The following is a 22291-nucleotide window of genomic DNA, read 5'->3' on the forward strand; positions in this document are numbered from 1 at the left end:
AGTCTTCAAAACGCTATTAAATCTGTCTCTCCCTATTAAGTACCGCTTACACATTCTGTTTCCTATTTTCCCATGAATGCTTCCAGCCTAATTCATACCTGTCATCTTTTTACATAAACCACTTTCATGACTTGCCCGGTCCTGTCCCCTATGCACAGAATGTTTTTCCTGGATTCATCCTTAAGTCTACTATCCTCCACACTTAAAATCTCAGCTGAAAACCTGGGCTACATTACAAAGATAGACTGAATTAAATGGCTTTACATCAACCTGTAAGGCATGGTTCTACACCAGGGATGGACAAACTTATAGGCCTGAGAGCCACAACAAGGTTTGGAAATTGTATGGAGGGCCAAAAATCAAGTCACCTCTAGGTGCTAGGAAAGCCTAAGCCAGCAAACAACAGGCATGTGAGCTGCCTGTGCCAGGCTCTCAAGGTGCAGGTGGTGTGTTTGGGTTCTGTAGCCAAAGTAACGTGTGTCCTCTGCCTGTCATGGAGGTTCTGAACATGCAGGAGCACTGGACAGACAGAGCAGGGAAACCCTCTGATCCCACTCCCTGATGGGAGCACCTCCAAGATATTGTCATATTGTGGTATTTCCTGTGGATTTGCAAATAGAGGAGAATAGTTCATCCTGTATTTATAATATTCATGACAAAGGTGGCAGACACCAAAAAGTTCCATATGAAGGTTTTTTTAAAAAGATTTAAAAAAGTATAGAATATGGATGGCATTATGGGATGAAGAAAGTCACTTTCTGGGAACTTGACTTCTAACTTCCAGAGATCTCTAGGAGAGCAATTTCTATGCCACAAAATGTTATGAAAATTTCACAGAAGAAACAGCACAGGATGGTTGGTGGCTTATGGCACTCTGGACTATATACCCACAGTACACTATTCCTTGCATTTACTCATGTGTATATGCAGCACCAAACACAAACAACCAGGTAATGCACACACGAGGAACACACAAACTTTGGCAGCTATATACCAACATATGACAGCCACACTCTGTGTTGTACATGTGGCCAAAGAATTACCTCTCTCTTTGAAGTCAATGAGAAACCTGCTGATTTGATTGTCACATCTGAGGCACAATTTGAATGACCTACTTATATAAATTTAAAATATACTGCATATTTGTTGAACTCATTCCCTTTACCTTTCCTTTAACCTGTCTGTAGACTATAAGCTAATTTTGTTACACTTTCTGAACTCTGAACAAGTTTTAATTTATACAAAACAAGGGTTTTGCTCGTGAGAAATTTTCAGTTTTACAGCACAATGAGTATTTTACTATTGCTAAGCTTAAATTAATGTCAACTTTACTCTGCTGAGCAGCTCTAAGCACTAGATGAAACACTGGAGCTGTACAGACTCATTAAGACAGCACTTCCAGCATGTCACACCTGACAGGTTTTCCTAGCAAACACAAGAGTTAGAAGTCTTTTTTAATATTAGCATGAAGATTTACATTTTGCACAAGTTTTCTTCATTTATTAGGGAGTTTCTCACTCATCATTGATGAATAGGTTTGTTAGGATATAGCTTGTTCTAAACCTTTCTTTACTTATGTAGGCTAATCAGAAGTTTTTCTTATGCCTGTACTAAAGAATCTTTCCAGACCAACCCAGGGCTTGGCTGGAAATGTTTTTATCTTACATTCCTTTTGGTCCAATTTTCCTTCTTCTTTCAACTTCTTATCAAAAGAGGAATTCAATTACCATGCTTTATGCTAATTCCAAACCAAAAGTTTTTGCATTCCTGATGATTCTTTAGATTCATTTTCTTAATCTCCAATAAATGATAATCATTCTCATTCCATAAAAGAATACCACCTACCATTTATATATAAACTTGTTTTTAAAAGCCATCTTTCAAGGCACAGATTTATCATTCTTGTCAAGTATACAGAAATCACACAACTATACCCTTCTGCTAAGGGACCAACACAATCCCAGATTACAGAAGCCAAATAGGATGAAATTTTAGATTGCAGAAACAGAAACAAAAGTCACTATCCATGAACAGACATTTGACTTCTTTTGCTCCTTGAGCAAAAGTGCAAATAACTGAACTATTTCCGCAAAAAGAGGCTATAATTTCAGTTTATTCCACTGTTTAAGCATACAATACTTTGCAATAGAATTGTAAATTAATTTTCAGGATGTGCATGATTAGACTTTGTTTGCAGATTTAGCATATTCTGAAATGAAGGGTATACATTCCAGTTTTCTATTAGTTGTCCACAACTGCAACATTCAGTATTTTCTACCTTCCAAACCCCAGAGAAGGCCTCAAGAACTCTGCTCAAGGAAATCTTTTATTAAATCTCAATGCTCAAATAGAGTTTCTTCCCTCTTAACAAAAGTGTTGTCATGACACTCTTGCTCAGATGGACTTCAAAAAAATTAATGATACAAAACAAAAAAATACAGAATACTCTCACAAAAAAAGGATGGCATCCAAGTAACATTAACTGCTTTTGACAGAAGGAAAGAGCCAAGGGAGGAAAAATGTAAACACTACAAATGACAGATTTACAAATTTCCTACTTTAGAAAAGCAGTTATCAAAAGAGCTAAAATACAGTGGAGAATTAAAAGTACAAGCCAGAAAACAAAGGGTAATTAGGAAATAGTCTATATTTTTATTTTCAAAGCATTTCACTGACTTACTGTATTTCAAAAATGACGTCTGGTCCTGTCTCACCTCGGAACCTGGAAATACAAACATGCATATTGATATTGTACATGGCCCTGATCCTGCAACCAGACCTGCCCAGGCAAACAATAGCATTTGTACACAGTTCCATTGATGCCAATGTACCATGCCAGAGCAATGTTCTCCCACACCAATCTAACTGCAATCATGGCACATTAGAGGGATGAGGAACAAGAGGCTGCACACAGAGTGGTATATGTGTAAGAGTCCCAGTAAGAAACAATATTTTATTTAGGGCTTGAAATATCTTCTCACTAATAAGGGAGAGTAGATTATGAGAGTTATCAGGATAGGCAGAATGTTAGATCACATTAAGTTTCTGGCTTTTTAGTAGGGCAGTCAAACTATTAAAAATTAACTCTGAAATTTCAAAATGATTGTGATTAAATCACAGTTTTAATTGCACTGTGAAAGTATACAATGCTTACTTAATATTATTTTCATTACGAATAGTCACACTGTTCAGAAGTAAAACAGTATTTTGCATTAAAGAATAAAACAAGTTAAAAGTTTAGCACAGGGTGGGCAATATTTTTTGAAAGGGGGGCCACTTCACAAATTTCAGAAATAATCACAGGACACCCTGAAAGGGTGAGGGCAGGAGACTGTGTGCTCCCTCACACACAGATCCTGATTAGCCTGGGGGTGGGGCAGCACGTGAAGTATTTTTGTCGATCTCACTCTGCCAGGGGCACATGGTATCTAATGAGAACCACCAGCTGTTCGGTCCCCTTTAGATGCCACACTCCCCAGTGGCAGGAGACTTTGCCTGCTCCTCCTGCACCCAGGTCAATCATGACCTGGGGTCAGGGGAGCATGTGAAGTGTCTCGCCCCCTCCATCTGTGCCCTGCCAGGGGCGTGTAGTGCCTAGACTGAACTGCCAGACATTCTTAACAGCTGGTGATTCCCTCTAGGCACCAAGCACCCCTGGTGGCAGGAGGAGACTTTGTGCGCTCCTCCCACCCCAAGTCTCAATTGGCCTGGGGATAGGGGAGCAGCAGGGTGGCCACAGACCGGATCAACTATGTTGGCGGACTACATCGAGCCTGCGAACGCTGTCTTGCCCATCCCTGTATTAGCACCTATAGGTCCACTCAGTCAGTCAATCACTAAAACAAACAAGTTTTCCTACAAGAGATAATGTTACCCACTTATTTCCATCCCCTGAAAGTGAAAACAGGTGTTTTCATGGCACTCTTGTAGCTGGCATTGCAAGGTACGGACATGTCTGATATGATAAAAATTTCTATGCACCTTTATGCTTTAGCCACCATTGAAGAGAACATGTTTCCATGCAAACTAGTTCTGCTCCATAATAATCCACAGCAATGAGGACTGAACTCATTTTCATGATCCAAGTCAGATACCATCAGATTTTCTTTTTTAGTGGGTGAGGTCCTGTAGTTTCTGCATCAGTGTGTTGCTCTTTAAACTTCTGACAGCATATTCCATAACTCATCCCTCTAAGATTTTGGACCGCACTTCAGATTCACCTGGGCTGTGTACTATAGTTATCTTTAGAAGTCTCACATTGGTAACTTCTTTTCATTAAATCTGAACTGAAAGTGTTTTTAAAAATCGAACAATATTTGATTGGCCATTATTCGAGAGTCCTATAAAATGAAATATATGGCAATATGTGGGTAAAACCACAGAGCAGGAAACCCTCCCCCCCCCCCTTCCACTCCATGAGCTCAGTCACAATTTAATTAATGCACTTTTTTTAAGCAAGCTGCATCAGCATGGAAGCATTCTCTGGGATGATAGTCAAAGCATGAAGAGGCATTGTGGTGAGTCACTCTTCAACTAGTTGATTTCTGCCCCTCTTGCTGCCTCTATCAGATAGAAGCAGCAAAGGGGGGAAAGAGGTAGAGAAGAAGGGGTATTTCAAAGCAACAGCACCACACAGATGAGTCCAGGATTGAATCACTAAGGCAGAGGATCAGCTGTGTGTGGCATTTCTGCAGAATCCACGATCAGGTGGGGAGTCCCCCAGTAAAGCCAGTTCCATGTGGCATTTCAAATTGGCAGCGCAGCATGGAGCCCAGGGTCAGCAGGGGACACCACTGGCACACCACATGCAGGTCAGAATCAGCAGGACTTTCCACTGGTCCTGGACAGCACACATAGTTCCACATTCCTCCTTTGAAATATACAAGAGCACCAACTGGAGTTCTTGTACATTTCAAAGGAGGAAAGAGGAAGTGTCTATAAACCAGTCCATTAACCCTTACTTAACTTCCTTACCCTCCATAAGTGGAAGGGCGGGACTAGGACTATAAGAGCAGGGGCAGAGAGCTCAGTTAGAGCCAAGCGGGTGAGCAGGCCAGACACTTTCCCTGGCCTCCCCAGGAGGGAGGCCTGGTTGCCATGCCATCTGAAGTACAGTTGGATTGGCCCCCGGGACCACTGCCCAGCCCCGGGGATATGCCAACGCTACCCTGACCACCACAAGGCTCTAAGGATCATCAGAGACAACGAGAGGCTACACCAGGATCCACAGATTGGGCTTCACTGCCGGCACCAGTGAGTGACCCAGACCCTGAACCTAAACCTATGGACACCCTGAAAGCGCCGAGAACCAGCAGACATGTCAAGGACCCCGAGAACCAGCAGACATGTCAAGTAGGCCCCAGGGGGAACTGGGAAACAGCCCAGGGATAGGTGACCTAGTGTCAGCTGATGAAATGGAGGTTGGGTGGGGCAGCATGTTGCAGCCTGAACCCCGCTGACTCAGTCAGCATGTTGTAGGCAGGATCCCCGCTGACCCAGTGGTAGCCCACGCTGCCACAGTTGGGGCCATGGGCTGGGATGCAGTGGAGTGGGTAGGCCTGCATCACCCTGCCACCCCATCACCCAGGGTGGCAGGTTCCCCCTGTCAGCAGAAGCCCCCCTGCATTTGTCGGCTCTCTGCCAGAGCAAGGAGATCCGACTACCACTCAGCTTGCAGAAAGGCCTGAGCATTAAATTATATGAACTGCCTCTGTACTGCAATGCCTGGATTCGGGTGTAGCTCCACAAACTGCTGCTCAGCCTGTGGTTAGGACTGAGCCTTTAACTGTTTTGCTTGTCTGTTTGTTGCCCCACCCTGAACCAGAAAGCAGAAGTTCCTATTTCACCTAATCACGATAGTGGGTCAGCATGGCCTCCCTCTGACCCGGACTGTTACAAGCATCCAAATGTTTAGCATATCTGGCACATAGTTACCAGACAATAGCAGATACAAAAATGCCCATGCAAATGCCCGTTCTTTCAGGTCCCATTGTAAATAAGAAGTGGTCAGCATTATCTTCCATAAACATAGACAAACTTGTTTGTCTTTACAAGTGGCTGAACAAAAGGTAGGACTGAGTGGACTTGTAGGCTTTAAAGTTTTACACGGTTTTGTTTTTTTAATGTAGTTCTGTAACTATTTCAATATTGACCATTTTATCAGAAGCATGCAACATGTTTATCCCTCAGTCTAACACAGGACTGGGCAAAATGTAGCCTGGGGGCTGGATCCAGCCCGCCAAGCCACCAGATCTGGCCTGTGGATGCAGCAGGAAGCCTCAGGCAGACTCCCTACTTGCCCCGGGGCCCCTTCTAACCTCTCAGAAAAGCCAATGCCATAGCCGTTTCTCTCCCTCAATTGTGAGCACTGCTCCCCCACCCCACAACATAATCCCATTGGCCGATTTCTAGCCAACAGGAGCTGCCTGTTTGAAGAACAGACAGCAAGTGAAGCACCACTCCTCCCTTCTTTCAGGCTCTTATTCACTAACGCACATGATCCCTGCAGCCTGTGCGGGGCTGGAGCATGCAGGCTGGCAGTCTGCCTGAAAATCCTGCCAGAGCCTGTCTCTGGTACCCCAGCCCCTTCCTCACCCCCAACCTTCTGCCCCTTTCCCCCACATAAGCCAAACCTTCTGTCCCCCTCCTGAACCCATAGCCCCTCCCAGATCCTGCACCCCAATCCCCTACCCAAGGTCACAACCCAAACCCCTGCACCTCAATACCCTGTCCTAGGTCACAAACCAAACACCTGCACAACAGTCCAGTGCCCCAGGTCACAACTGCCTCTTTCACCCAAACTCCTTCCCAGACCTCACACTCCCTCCTGCACACCAGTCCCTTACCCCAAGGACCCTTCTGCACCCAACTTCCATCCCAGGCCCTGTACCTCCTCCATTTATATTATGAAAAGAGTGTGGCCCTTGACCACTTTCCAAAATCTTGGCAAGCCATCCCCCACTCCCATCAAAAATTATTGTTCAACCAGGGGTGGACACCTTCCCCTTATTTTCATAGATGCCAAAAGTCCAAACTATCAGAAGATATAGACAATACTGGGGGAAACTAACACAATTATAAAAAACAACAATGCAGCATATCATAAGTGGGTAACAGCAAAAATAAATGTAATTTTATAATTTAAAACACTCATAGGGCACACTGTACTAACCATATTAATATGAAATTAAGTAAAACTTCCATTTTTAAAATTTAAATAAAGTCACCACAGAATTTCTAGCATGGAGTCCTGCAGAAACCAGGCACTTTGTGGCAGAGAACAGTAGGCCTCACTCTGCTTTCCCATGGAACAATAAAATTTTAGGTGTAGACCAGGCATGGATCTCTGCATGATCTTCCATACCTAACAGAGGAACACAATTCAGATTTCCAATTAGAAATTTCAAGGCAGCCTATGCCAGATTCTAGCCATACTAAGAAGACAAAGTGCATCCTAGAGTGTTTTCAATCAGTCCTCCAAAGCTTAATGGCAATGATGACACGGAGATTCAAACCCACAAATATCATGCATGGCACCCATATATCAGAGCTTAACAAGTATGCACATGAAGGCTGAGCAGCAGTAGCAATGGTCCACAGATCTATTCACAGATTGTGCACAGATTTGTTTATTGATCAGCTAAGGAAAAACAAAGGTGGAAGATTTTACAATTTCAGGGTGTGGTAGATGGTGTTACACAATAAAAGGTGAGGACACTCACAATGAACAACAATTAGTTTTGATCTTAGGGCTCAAAAGACCTCCTGCACTGGCTTATGCATGAAGTCCAAACACTAAGTGTAACAATCTTGTAATAACAGAATATTTAATGAAAAGAAGAAACTCAAATTCAATCTCTCCTTTCCACCTCTTTTCTTGAAATTAAAATGACAAGAAGTCAAATTTAGGCTTTGTCTACAATTAAGCACTTTAAACTGAAACTGGGGCCATGACACAATCTCTCCCAGCACTATGTAAACCACCACTGTGAGCCAAGTACCTAACAGCACTGGGAACGTGGCTCCCAACACTCTAGCCTGGTTCACATTGGCACTTTACAATGCTGTAACTTGCTATGCTCATAGGAAGGGGGTGTTTTTTTACACCTCTGAGCTAGGGATGTTAAATATCGGGCAACTAAATAGTCAAGTGACCGAATTAATTCTTACCAGTTAGTTACTCAACTATTCTATAGTCCCTGGGGTGGAGACAACAGCCAGTGTGTATCAGAGGCTGCAGTGTGTGGTGCCAGGTGGGAGCCAGTTTAAAAACCAGCTCCCGACCCAGACCAGCTGTCTGTCATCCCACTCTGTTGCCTCTGATATGGAGGTAGCAGCGTGGGGTGGCAGCAGCCCCTGTCCATGGGGGGTATGAGCTCCCCGCTGACAGAGGCTGCTCCACCACCTCCCATGGAGCAGCCTCTGTCTACAGAGCAAGCCTGGGCACGCCGCAGACAGAGGCTGCTTCAGCAACTGCCCTTGTCCGTGGGGAGTCAGAGCTCCTACCAACAGCAACAACTCCACCTCCCCTGTGCCCGGGGATCTCAGACCCACCATGGATAGGGGCTGCTGCTGGAGCAGCCTCTGTCAGTGATGAGCCTGGGTCCACCATGGACAGAGGCTGCTCTGGCAGCAGCTCCTGTCCATAGTCTGAGCTTTCAACCATCTCCCCACAGCACCGGCTCCTGCTCCCCCCCTCGCTCTGTCATTAGCAGCCTCTGGGTGGCATAACGCTTAATTCTATAGTCGACTATACATTAACATCCTTACTCTGAGCCAGAAAGCTACAGCGCTGCAAAGTGCCAGTGTAGACTTACCCTAGTTTTACATAGCAAATTTAAGACCAACAGAAATGCAAATTTAAGTACAACAGCAGTGAAAAAGTTACAGTACCAAGAACTTGAAAGTGAAACCTTGCTTCATTGTTCATTTTTCTTAACTTGGACAATGAAAATCAAACCAAAAAACCAAACTGACCAATGAAAAATAAATCAGGCTTTAAAGCTTTTTTAATTTTAACAATCCACAGTGTAATTAGTAACTTTAAAATTATATTTAATACATAATTTTAAGTTAAAGGCTCACCAAACCGCAGCAAGCCCCGCACGCCAGCCGCGCTGTCTGGCGATCTGCGCATGCGCAGATCGTCCTGCGCATGTGCAGATTACAACCTGGAAGAGCTGGGTTCAGGCAATCTACTCACCATGGGCGAGTAGATTGCATTATTTGTTGAGCCCTGGTTATGAGTATCCTTGCTTTCTCCCCTTTCTATGCCAATCTTACTTCAAACAGTATTTCTTAACTTAGTCCTTCAAAACTCTCCTTTTTTGGCCAAAGAATATAAAACAATTCCCTCTAGAGCAGGTTGTTTCAGGCATGCAAGCTCAGTAAGTTACTATAGAATAAACAGTACATGACCATCATCCTGTATGCCAGGAACACATGTACTGCCTCCATGGCACTCCACCTAGGGAGAGCAAGGAAAGACAGATCATGCACTGCCATCTACATCCCTAAAGAAGTGTCTCTCGAAGTTGGTCATGGGCCTACTCTACTGCTAACTGGCCTCCAGTATGTTTACTTAATGCAGGGGTGGGCAAGACAGCATTCACAGGCCAGACATGGCTAACCAAGATGGTTGATCCAGCCCGCAGCTTCCCTGCCACCATACTTCTCACTAAGGTGAGCACCTGTGCAGCCACACACGAAAAATTCTTCCCCTACCCCTCTCTTCTGGAGAACTACGCAACAGAACTCTGCGGCAGGTGGCTGCTCCAGCAGGCAGGGCCTGCTGAGATGGCATGGTGAGGGAGCCACTGGGGCAGGGACCTGTCGCGGACACAGCGGGTAGACAGAGCTGCCATGTCGAGAGGAGGGCCAGGAATAGGACCTGCCATATGGCCGGGGATGAGGGCATGTCTCCTCTGGAGGCCAGGAACAGGACATGCTGCATGGTGAGGGCAGCAGGGTCTGCTCTGGCGGCTGGGAATGGGACATGCTGCATGACGGGAGAAAGGAGGGGTTTCTGCTCCAGCAGACAGGAACACACGTGTTAATAAACTAGGTGCCATGGTGGTGCACATCCAAACCAGCACACATGACCTCAATATTGGTGCACAAGCCAAAATTCACTTTGCTCATGGTTGGAAAAATCTTAGAGGGAACACTGCCTGCCACTCCCCCATCCCCAGGCCAATTGATACCTGAGGGCAGGAAGAGTGCGCAAAGTCTCCTCCTGCCAACACAGATGTGCAACGCCTAGAGGGAAGCACCAGCTGTTCAAAACAGCTGGTAGTTCAATCTAGGCACTGCATGCCCCTTACAGGGTGGGGTAGAAGTAGACACTTCACATGCTCCCTACCCCCAGACTGTGATTAGCCTGGGGGCAGCGGGAGCAGGCAAAGTCTCCTCCCACCGCCAGGGACATCTGGCACCTAGACGGGACCACCAGCTATTCAATACTTCATGCACTACCTCCCACCCCCAGGCCAGTCAGGGTCTGTGGGCAGGGGAGCACACAGTCTCCTGCCCCCACCCCTTCTGGGGCACCCCTTCAAAAATGATTGCCCACCACTGACTTAATGACTCCATAGTCACGGAGTCTTGCAGCTCCCCTTGACTGCGATTCGCCATTTGCAGCCAAGGGGAGCTTCAGGAAACAATGACCCAAGCCATGCCACTTCCCGCAGCTCCCATTGGCTGGGAGATACAATGCTCTGTGGCTGCGGAGTCATGAAGTAAACAAACCGGAGCAGACAGTTACAAGCTCTCTGAGAAACACAGCACTAAAACAATCTTTTTTTGGGGGGGGGGGGTATCTCCCCCTCCTACAGTTATCCTTGTTTTCTCCATCTGTCTTGCATTTCTTCTCCCTCACTATAACAGAGAATCATGCCTTTGTGAAACCTCTTCTCACAAGAACAACAGTGATCATTCTCACTAGTGTCATTCTCTAATTCTTGTGGAACTTTGGGAAAGCATGAGAACTAGGGATGCAAGCGACTAATTGACTAGTCAACTATCCGATAAGCAAAAACTTATCAGATAGTCGACACACTAGTCGACTAGTCACTTCCACCCCTTCTTGCCTCTATCACAAAGAGACACCAGGGGGAGAGAGGGGAAGAGAGGAAGGGGTGCAGGAGGAAGCTGGCTTAAAAGCCAGTTCCCCCGAGCTCCAGTTCCATGGGAAGGGAGCAGGGGGGCAGCAGTGGCCAATTTTGAAATGTACAAGAGTCCCCGCTGGGGCTCTTGTACATTTCAAAGATGGAACACGGAAGTTCTTATAGACTAATCGAACAGTTGATGGAAATCCCATTGACTATTCTATTAGTTAATTGAAATTTAACATCCCTAATAAGAACACAATATGCATGTCTCAGGGTTGAGATTGTAGAATGGGACTTACAAGAATCCTGTTCCTAATTTAACATGTTTGTAACAAATACAATTTAATTTAGTCAGACAAAAGTAGATCAAAGCCAGGGGAATATGGAAAATAGACATATCTACGTAATGTGCTCAATACAATAAAAGGAATAAATAGAATAATTATCTAAATTTCATTTATATTTCTAGTTTAAAGTGTCTTCTAAAGAGAAGTCACTTTCCTATGCTTCATATAATAAAATGGATATAAGAAAGAAAAGTGCAAGACTCATGAATTCCCATACTTTATAATGACTCTGAAAGGGAGAGTTTTACAAATCATTTATTTATAGGTTTGTCATATGAACTAAAACATTTAACAAATCCACTTTTAACAATGACCTATCAAAATTAATTTGAGTTCAGTAGTTTAGACTTTAGTGGACCTTTTGTTTACATCACTACAATACCCACATAATTAGTCGTTATTGGTAGTCTTCACTCAATAGGCCTAAGATCTGAATACCAAAGGTGCTGCAGGTCAAAATTGATGTACAAGGGCAGAACTGCTAAGACAACTTTATAGAATGCATAAACTCATTAGTCTTCTGCCTTAATTCACACAAGCAAATTGAAGGTTCCCCAATCCCATGTATTTTTTTTAAACAAGTATTGATATTAAAGCAGGATTTCATGACTTGAAAGTCATGCAACAAAGTAACTATCAAAATCAAAAGAACTGAATCCAATAACTGTAACTCTGGGTTAGATGCAGCTGTGCCGATGTATGTTTGGTGAAGATACTCTCCTGTTGACATAATAAATCACCTCTGGTAATGGCAGCAGCTATATCAGCAGGAGAAGCTCTCCAGCCTACATAGCACTTTCCCCACTAGCACTTAGGCCTGTGTAATTTACATTGCTCAGGAGAATTGCTTATTTACAACCCTGAGCAACATAACCCATATAACCTGTAGTATAAACAAGCCTTCTAATTATTTTAATGGAGTAATAGAATGATTTATTCAAAACTGAATACTCATTTACCATACCATGTTTGCATTAAAGAAACTGAGAACTCCAGTTAAACAGGCCTGATAAAGCTATTTAAATTTTATCCAGGCATTTAGGGCACTCAGAACCATGATTCTGAGTGCCCTACAAAATTGCATAAATTCATCAGGTGGTCTCAAATAAGGTTCTCAGTTTTTTGCTTTCCCCTACCCATTCTGTCTACTTTTGTGAAATCTCTCCTCACAAGAGCAGCAGCAATAATTCTTACTAATGCCAATAAAGTCATCCCTCATTCCACAGGTCTCAAACTGTGTCACCAACTTTCAATTGTTTCTGAATGTGGATGTTATAGTAAACCATCACTGCAGAAAGAGATGGCTTAAGCCACACCCATTCATAATTCTAAATTTTAAACTGGGAAATGGGACTATATTTTTTACTTGAAAGAGAGTTAAATGTCATCAGCATACAAACTCTTCCAGTGATTTAATAAATATATCCGATAGGGAAACTTCCATAGAAAAAGAGATGTCATTCCTTACAAGAGCATTCACAATCTATGATATATGTGAGAATTTGTCTATATTGGCATGTTTAGTTACCAAAAACTGCCATTTAATGTAAAAGTCAGGAAAAACACAGTTTTGGCGACAAACTTCCAGCCCTGCAACAGGCTTTTGTCTTTTCCCCTCCCCTTATTGTTAACAAAGAGCCAATGTGAACTCTGCTGTTTGTTTTGTTGAGAGAACTGGCTTTCACCAGTATCCCACAATGCCTGCCCTGATGGCTGTGCTCAGTGATTTGTCATTTCTTCTGCCCTGCAGGCATAAGCCGTCCCCTTTCAAAGCACATGTTGCACCTCTAAATGAAACTTTCTGGTCCAGCAACATTCATGATCCAAAATGAACGCAGACTTTCCAGGATAAGAGTCCCTGTGTGCCGCAGGGGTGACATGCAGCCCAGCTGAGCTGCAGAGGGAGGGAGGCAAGAAGCCCAGTGAACAGCCCAGCTGGGCTGTGGAGGTGAGGGGGAGCCAGAAAGCCTGGGAGGATGTGGGAACAGGATGTGAGGGGGCAGAGGTTGCACTGAGGGGCATGGAGCAATGTAGGCAATCAGGCTGGGGAGGGGGAGAATCATAGGGCTGAAGGGAATGAGGCTGGAGTAGAGGGAAGATTTAAGGGGGAGGATACAATTTTATTTCGCAGAAACTGCACTTTCCTTTACTCCTCACTTCTTTGTCTCCCTCCTCAGCTAGCTAGTTGGCTAGCTGCATTCTCACCCTTTCATCTTTTTTGAGTGACTCTCCCAGCCTCTTCCACTCCCAAACTCCCTCTCATACCTCTAACACACACCCTTCCCTGCCACCAGACTCTCTTTCAGACCCTGACCTCCCTTTCACCCCATCCTGCACTGCCACCTCCTACCCAGATACTGCATCCCATCTCACTTGATGGCAGTCCTGTCCCACACATTGAACCTCTTGTTTTTGTTCCCACCGCAAAGCCTAAGGGGGTCCACAAAATCCACTAACTCTGGAACCCCAGAAAAAGTAAATCTGGCCTATGGGAAGCCACAAACCTCAGTCTTCCCTGTCTCTTCCCCCTTCCCCGGGACTGGGGGGGGGGGAGAGGAGAGGGCGGAGGAGTCAGTCAGTTAACAGACTTGTGCCTATTAGAATCTGTCTGAGCACACTGACTTCAACAAAAGATTATTCTTCAATATGTGAAATCATATCTTTGTCAGTATGTGAATGATCTCCCAACTCAACATATCACAAACGTGCATTAACTAAGTACTTCGATTTAATTTCTGCCTGTGTGGTAAGCAATCTTTCCCACATCTTCAAACACAGTAAAAGGGGTTCTCACAAAATCAAATAAACTGAACTTGAGGGAGAAGCAATTAATGTATTGATTTTATTTCCAACGGCATTTTTGTCTTTCCTCTTGCCTCTCACGTTTGAAAGTTCCCAGAAGTGGATGATCATGCCCGTCTCATGTACACTAGCTTTCCCACTTGCAGAGCATAACAGTTTGGAACAACTAGAATCATACAATTCTAGCAACTTTCAAATTGTTGCTTTCAGGATCATGGAGAAATTAACACTGCACAGGATCATAAGCATAAATGAAAAGAATAATGATTTGGCAATTTACCGGAGGGTAGAAAGCAGGTTACCGTGATCCAAACCATAGGCGCACACAGCACATTTCTTTAGGGTGTGCACCCAAAGGATTTTTTTTAATGTACTTTGACCCTAGAGAGTGTTACCTGTAAAAATGTACTTTGCCCCCCCCCCAGTACATGCCTCTGACCCCCATTGGCCACACCTCTGGAGGTAACACTCTCTGGGCAAGATGGACACATGACCATAAGTAAAAGGTGTCATGTGCCTCCCTCCCCGCCCCCCCAAGGACTTTTCCCACCATCCTCCTACCAATAGAGATTAGTTCCCTCCCCCCTCAAACTCCTCTCATGCAACTATCCTGTATGTGACATTAACTCGGGGGCGGAGAGGCTGGGGAAAGTGTTTCCTCTAAGAGTTTCCTCCCATGAGCAGAATGAATTTTGTGATGTTCACCAGTACTGAGTTCACGAGGCTTGTTTGGATGTGCCACTGTGGCACCCAAGTTATCAATAAATATCTCATAAACCTCTACTTTTTCCCTCTGCTGCCATGTCTCCTGCTCCCCTTGCTCCATCACCTCCCCTGGTGCCTGCTGCCCCCAACCCCTCACCCTCCTTTGCTGTCCTGACTCCTGCCCTTCTCACTGCCCTCAGCCTTCCTGAGACCTGCCCCCTCCACCAGCCCTTCTCTTCCCCCTGTGCCCACTCCTCCAGTAGCCCACTTTGATCATGTGAGCTACCCCTCCTTATCCCCTCTCCTATCACCTCCCTCTACACACCTGCCCTGTCTCTCTTCTCTGGCGCTGGTCCCTCCCCTGTAGATGTCTGCCCTTCTGCTTCACCCCCAGAATCCCCTGGCACCTGCACCCTCCTGGTGCCTCCCCTTTCCCTCACCACCCTCTGCCCCCATTCCCCTCATGCCCCTGTGCCCTCACACATGCCTTGCTCCATCCCTGCCTTCCTCATGCCCACCCCTTCTCCCAAGCCTTCTCCCAGCACCTCCTCCCCCCCCTCTAACTCCCAATGACCTTACCCTCTCCTCTCCCAGCATTACCCTGTCCCCCCTCCCACTGAAACCTTCCCTCCTGCCCTTTCTCTCATTGTCTCCACTTGGCTTCCTGGCATTTGTGTCTTCCTCTACCCTGTCCCTTGGTGTCTTCCCCTTTCTTCTCCTGACCTGCCCCTCCCCCCCAGCGCAAGCCCCTTCCCCTCCCTTACTTTCAGCTTCTGCCTTCCAATTCATGGGGCTGGAGTCAGAGCCGGTCCAAGCTACAGGCCGGCCTGGCCCTAGCCCAGGGCGCTGTGCAGTGCTGCCAGGCCGGGCGGGGGTGCCCCCGGGCGCCTCAAGGGGGCCGCACAGTGCTGCCGGGCCTGGCAGGGGTGCCCCTGGGGTGCCACATGGTACTGCGGGGATGGGCAAGGGCTCCGTGCAGTGCTGCTGGGACGGGCGGGGGGCGCCCCCGGGTGCATACGGGGGAAGTGCTGTGGGACCCGGGGCACAAAAATGGCTCAGGCCAGACGGAGTTTGTAGTTGGGCCCTAGTTGCTTCTGGAGCTGGGCCGCACAGTTTTAAAGTCCCGGGCCGTGATGTCATGCCACACCCAGGCGTCTCCCCTCTCACCTGCTGCACGGCGTTTGAGCATGCCGCTCTCTCTGCCCCACAGTGCCCCGTAGATGGCCGCGGGGAATTTAAAGTGCGGGGCTGCGGCGCCCCATCACAAATCCCTCTCCTCCAGCAGCCGCTAGCCGGCCAGAGACGTTAGGGTGTGCCTGGGCACAGGCAGCACACGCCTATGATCCAAACGCAATTTAAACCCTTATTTTTCAAATAGAGTTGCTAAAGTTGAGAAAAATATATACATTTTAGCATATATAACCACTAAAACTATATTAATGGTCTTTACATTAAGAAAATATGCATTTTCTTACATTAACTGGTAAATTGCAGTACAACATAACTTCAGTATCAGTTCATTGTCTATTATATAATTAAGAGACCATAACTATTAAAACACAGCTTGTCTGTTGTGCCAGATTAGGCCTTGAAAGATTTTACTGTTAAAATCACATGAAAAGCTAATTGCAAGTAGTTGTATGTTCTGTAAGAATTCCAAAAACAGAAAACACTTTTTCAGCTCACAGCAATGAAATGGAATCTGCTGTGATAGCCATGGGATTCTGTGGATTTCATCCTCTACCCATTTCGTGTGCCACCAACTTAACAGAAGCTATAACAGCTATGGAGATCAAAAGATTCAACACTGTTCAGAACTCTCTGATGTGTACGGTCACAACATAGGGGGAATGACAGGGAAAAAGAAAACAGATACATGTGCAGTGGGTTTTAGAAGCATTTTATAGCTAATATATTATGTTAAGGGCTGGAAAAAAGTACCATTAGTCTAGTAGCTGAAAGACGACGTCAAATATCCAGATTTCACCAGAACAGCAAGTAGGGATGTAAAAATCACATGTAATTGGTTAACTGGTTAAGCATTATATTTAAAAGGGGGGCAGACAGGAGAGCCACTCCAGCCATAATGGGCTGAAGCCCTCCCACCCCCTGCCACAGACAAGGGCGGCTACCACCAGCTTGTTGGAACTGCAGGAGGGGGTCGGTCTGAGCCCGTCACAGACAGGGGCTGCTCCAGATGGCCAGAGAAGCCCCTGCCTGCAGCACGCCACCACCTCTGGGCCCGCCATGGAGCTCCTACAGCGGCGGGGAGCTGCTCTAGTCCCTTTTGGTTAACCAGAAACAGGAAGCCTCATCCTAACTATTCATATTCCTAACAGGGAGAATGGGTTCCAATAAGCAGCAACACACTGATCAAACACCCACCTGCCCTGGCACCAACTGATAAAAAAAGCAAGAGATCTAGAGATTTCTCCCAGACTACTGTTCAAACTCACTGCCTGGATTCTTTATGTTTGGCTATCAGCATCTGACTAATGAATGCCTTATAAATTTGAAGTTTTATCTCCTCAAGCTCTTTGAACAGGCTAGGAACTTTCTCCCTGTTCTTCCCCCTCCACAGCTTTTGGTTGCTGAAAAAACTCAACTCAGCACCATCATGCACAACCCCAAAACATAAGCACACACACTTTTATGTCTCCTCCTCTCTCCATTCTGTAACTCCAGCACTTATTTTGGTTCAAAAGGTCTTCCAACAGCAGCAGCAAGCAATTAACAATTACTTAGCCACCCATAAGGTTCTGAATAGTAACTATACACCTGATAAGTTTCATTAACAGAACTATGGACCACCTAGCACAGCTACTCCAAGTAGCAAGAACACTGGAGTAGCTGTCGGCAGGCTCAGAAATGCGATACTGCATTATATTACAACGTTCATATTTGAAAGCTTCAGAGGGGTAGCCGAGTTAGTCTAACAGGAAAAACTTAACAAATAGTCTAGTAGCACTATAAAGACTAATAAAACATGTAGAAGGTAACATGAGCTTTCATGGGCACAGCCCACTTCTTCAGATGGCAGGAGTGTTAGAAGTCCAGATCCAAGAATAAATAGGGAAGGGGAGAAGGGGGAGAGAAAAAAAGAAGGGGAAGGGAAAAGAGAGAGACAGTGAGTAGATTGTTCAAATAGTTACAAGAAACTGATAAGAAAAATTAGCACCTCCGTTGGTTGGTTAAGTCAGTGGTCCCAACCTTTTGGGGCTGCCGGGCGCCCGGGAGCGGGGCCACCCATACGCTGCATGCCCAGTGCCAGTGCCACCCATGCACTGCACTCCCAGGGCCGGCGTCGCTCCTGTGCCGCACGCCCAGCAACCGGCATCACCCATGCGCTGCACGCCTAGGGCTGGCGCTGCCCCTGTACCACGTGCCCAGGGCGGGGACGCTCATACGCCACACGCCCGGGACCAGCACAGCCCATACACCGCACACCCAGAGGCTGGCACCGCCCTTGTGCCAGGGACCTGGGAGCGGGGCCACCCAAACCTTGTGTGCCCAGGGGCCGGCACCGCCCATGCACCATGTGCCCGGGGGCGGGGCTGGCCCCGATCACTTGGCGGGTGCACAGAAATGGCCCGGCCAGGCACCATGGCACCTAAGGGCACCGCGTTGGGGACCACTGGGTTAAGTCATTAGGATGTGAAAGGTAGTAATGACTTAACCAACCGAACGATGTAAGTGCTAATGGTCAGGGCTTGACAAATAATACAATCTACTCACCCATGGCGAGTAGATTGTAACCCGGAAGAGCTGGGTTCGGGCGATCTGTGCATGCGCAGCTCGCTGGACAGCGCGGCTGGCGAGCCCTGCTAATGGTTCTTATCAGCCTCTTGTAACTATTTGAACCATCTACGCACTGTTTCTTTTTTCCTCCCCTCCTTGTTTTTCTCTTCTTTTTTTTTCCCCTGCTCACTTTCCCTCCTCCCCCCTTTTTTTTCCTCTTGGATCTGGACTTCTAATAATCCTGTCATCTGAAGAAGTGGGTTGTGCCTAAGAAAGCTCATGATACCATCTAAATGTTTAGTTAGTCTTTAAGGTGCTACTAGACAATTTGTTGTTTAAGTTTTTCCTGGTCATATTTAGTAACTTACATTTGGGCTAGCAACTGTTTTTAATAAAAGATTAGATTCCAAAGCAAAATCTGCCTCACTCAAGGCAAGTGGATTTTTCATGTTTAATTACAGATTGTGATAACCAAGTAAGTTTTTAATTCTGATCAGTTAAAAAATGGATTAAGAACTTTACTGATTTGGGGGCATTCTGAAGAGAAACTGCATCAAATGAGAAAAGGCAAGTGTGTATACAATTGTAGTTAGATTTTTGGGTCTCTTGTTTCATTGTAATGCTCACACATGCACAGCTCCCACACTTTATTTCAATTTGTGACTGTCTATACCAGGAGTGGGAACCTTTTTTGGGGGGGGTCAGGAGCCGGTGACCCACCAGAAAATCATCTGGGAGCCACAGAAACAGAAAAATAAACAAAAAACCCTCACTACTACAAAAAACAAAAACCCTCACTACTCACCTGCGTTCCCAAGTTGGGAAGCAAAAGAAAAAACAAACCATCGCCTCTCACACTTAACAGAGCATATGCTGCACTTCAGCCCCATAAGGGAGTGCCAAGGCTCACTACTCTTCCCTGCACCAGCTTATATTTGTATCCATAGCCCCATGGAGGGTTCTGAGGTTGTGGCTTCCAGCCCAAAGCATGGAGACTTATGGCAGGTCACATCACATTAAACCAGGGGCTGGATCCAGTTCCCCACCTTTAATCCATACAATAACTTTAAGCACTTGTACATCATCATACCAAAGATCCATACAAATTTCAAAATAGAACCCAAATCAAATTCAATATCCCAAAAATTATGACAAACTAACCAGAGAAGCCACTGAAAACTACACATACCTGTATCAACCCGTACTTTTCCAAAAGCCAAATCAACGTATATTGCAGCACAATGTATGTGACCATGTTGTTTGCTTCACTATCAAATATTCAGAAATGCTTTGAATCTGTTAAATGTGACAATTTACTAAAAGCTGAAATAAGACTAAGATAAAAGATTCCAAAGCACCTAAATAATTTAGCATTCTAAGACCCATTTTCACAAGTGACTTAGGCACTTTGAAAGTCAATGGTGTTTAGACTCCTAACTTACTCAAAACACTTTTGAACATTTATACTATAATGCTGTCAGATTCAGAGGAGGGGTTTTGAAGATGCACAGGAAAAAATATCAGATGATAAAAGGCAAGATTATGCCTGGCCATTACAGATGTGCAAGATGAGGATGGTGTAAGTGGCTTTTCGCCAACTTGTTTCATGGCACAATTGTAGTTCTTTGAGTGCAGGTACTGCTCCATCCACCACCTCCTCATGCACAGGTCACTTAAAAGGAATGAGTGGTGTAGCCATTCCTATCCATGTCACTTTTTTTTGCATCAGCACAGTGAGCTAAATTGAATGGACCCAACAACAGACAGACAGAGCCCTGCGCAGATACAAAATTTGTATCTGCAGCCACATCTGCAAAAACAAGCTGCAGATATCTGCACTGATATCCATTGATATGGATACCCGTATATGCAGGGCTCACCGAACCGCGGCGAGCCCCGCTCGCTGCCCACACCGTCCAGCGATCTGCACATGCACAGATCGCCCGAACCCGGCTCTTCCAGGTTGTAATCTACTCGCCTCAGGCAAGTAGATTACATAGTTTGTCAAGCTCTGCGCATATGTAAAGCATATGTCCACAAATCTGCAGGATTCTAGATACAAAATTTATATTTGTATCCATATCCCCAAAATGAGCTGAGGATATCCACACCACATCCCTGTTTGCAGATACCTATGGATATAAGGCGAATATTTACAAATTTACAGTTCCCTCCATAAGCACCGCCTATGGTGATATGTTTCAGTGCTACTTAATGTTGGTAAGGGGTTAGAAGCTAGAGCCAAATTATGCTGATAATTATTTTCAATTCTAAGATTAAAGCTTCTTAACTCAAGAGATTTTACAAACATTCTTTTGGATCATTTGACCCTTAAATTGTGTGTGTGTGTGCGCGTGTTGACATCTCCATCCAGATGGGTTATGAAGATAAGGTTTACCACCATGTATTTAACACATACATGCTTGCACACATGCATGTACACAAAACGCCAGCTACCTTATGAAGTACACAGAAAATTATATGCTAAATATTTATCCTGGATTATGCTGTATTAGTCATTGAACATTTAAATTATAAATGCATGATGGTCATGAAGCTCCAGTTCCAGCTCCCGCATCACTAATAGAACAAGAGTAGAGTTAACCACAGACAACTTATGATCCTCATAAAAAAAAAATCAATATTGTCACTGCTTTTCTCATTGTTCACTTCTTTTTGAAATATGCTTGATAAATACGTAGAGAGAACCTTCCCAGAGAAAACATCCTGTTAGTTAAGTTGACTTTTATTTTTATTGACATTTTTAACGTTACACTTTTAAGACAGTGAATTTTTCTATATGCCAGAGCAAACAGAAAATATTACCACACCAGGTCATACTGATCTCAAACAACATTAAGATACAAGACCAAAAACATCTCCGTTTAGTTTAGATTTATATTGGGATTAATTTAGAAGAACCAATATCTCTAATGTAGCATATATACATGGTACATATTGTGTGTAAAACATGAATGTGGATCTCTTATTCTGAGTTCTCACACCCAATACGTAGAAAGTATCACTGTGTTTTCTTTTGAGCAACAGACACAGCTCAGATATATTTCAGTGCTCAATCTTCTCAGAAAGGATGAATTTATTACTGCAGCTTCCCTAAACTTTAGCAGGTCCACACTACTTTTTTCTTATATTTTTATATGAACACATCCTATAGTTTTCAGTGTTAAAATACCGGCTTTGAATCAGAGAAACATGTAAAAATAGTTAAAGGACTCTTAAGTGAACAAGTGAACATACTGTATCTTTCACATATTTATGAATTTCCTTATTTTGCTAAATTGCAATTTTAACTGTTTAAACGCAAGCTTTTAGGATATCTTATTATCTGGATTAGACAAATAGTATGAGGTGCATTTTATAAACAGAAAAAGAAAACCTATTTTACATTCTAAAATACAATCAGCAGAATAAAGACTTAAGACCAGACAGACAGCTGATCCTCCCAGACAGAGTAGCTAGACCAGGTCAGCACTAGACAGAGTAGCTAGACCAGGTCAGCACTGGCCAGATAGAGAAGAAATGTTCTCTCCCAGTGTTAAAGAATTGCTCCTTGAAAGCTAGTTCAGTCTT

At 44.8% G+C, this 22291-nt stretch overlaps 1 protein-coding gene across 8 annotated transcripts in view; it reads right to left on the reverse strand.

The window, feature by feature from the left end:
• Positions 1–22291, reverse strand: part of NIPBL (NIPBL cohesin loading factor) — a 312487-nt gene that overhangs the window by 270516 nt on the left and 19680 nt on the right. For 6 of the 8 annotated variants that reach the window (XM_075932528.1, XM_006139462.4, XM_006139457.4 and 3 more), the window contains exon 2: positions 2681–2722. The exons of the other annotated variants lie outside the window; for them this stretch is intronic. The gene's annotated coding sequence lies outside the window, so the exon portion shown is untranslated. The remainder of the gene's footprint in view (positions 1–2680; positions 2723–22291) is intronic. 8 annotated transcript variants of the gene reach the window in all.

This window comes from Pelodiscus sinensis, chromosome 6 (assembly GCF_049634645.1).
Source record: "Pelodiscus sinensis isolate JC-2024 chromosome 6, ASM4963464v1, whole genome shotgun sequence".
In the NCBI taxonomy this organism is placed as follows: Eukaryota; Metazoa; Chordata; order Testudines; family Trionychidae; genus Pelodiscus; species Pelodiscus sinensis.